Below are 301 nucleotides of genomic sequence, written 5' to 3' on the forward strand. Positions count from 1 at the left end.
GCACAGAGAGAGAGAGACCGCTTGACACTGCCTGCACAGAGAGAGACCGCTTGACACTGCCTGCACAGAGAGAGAGAGAGACCGCTTGACACTGCCTGCAGAGAGAGAGAGAGAGACCGCTTGACACTGCCTGCACAGAGAGAGACCGCTTGACACTGCCTGCAGAGAGAAAGAGAGACCGCTTGACACTGCCTGCACAGAGAGAAAGAGAGAGAGAGACCACTTGACACTACCTGCACAGAGAGAGAGAGAGACCGCTTGACACTGCCTGCACAGAGAGAGACCACTTGACACTGCCTGC

Source organism: Aquarana catesbeiana, linkage group LG04 (genome assembly GCF_042186555.1).
Source record: "Aquarana catesbeiana isolate 2022-GZ linkage group LG04, ASM4218655v1, whole genome shotgun sequence".
NCBI classification, from domain to species: domain Eukaryota; kingdom Metazoa; phylum Chordata; class Amphibia; order Anura; family Ranidae; genus Aquarana; species Aquarana catesbeiana.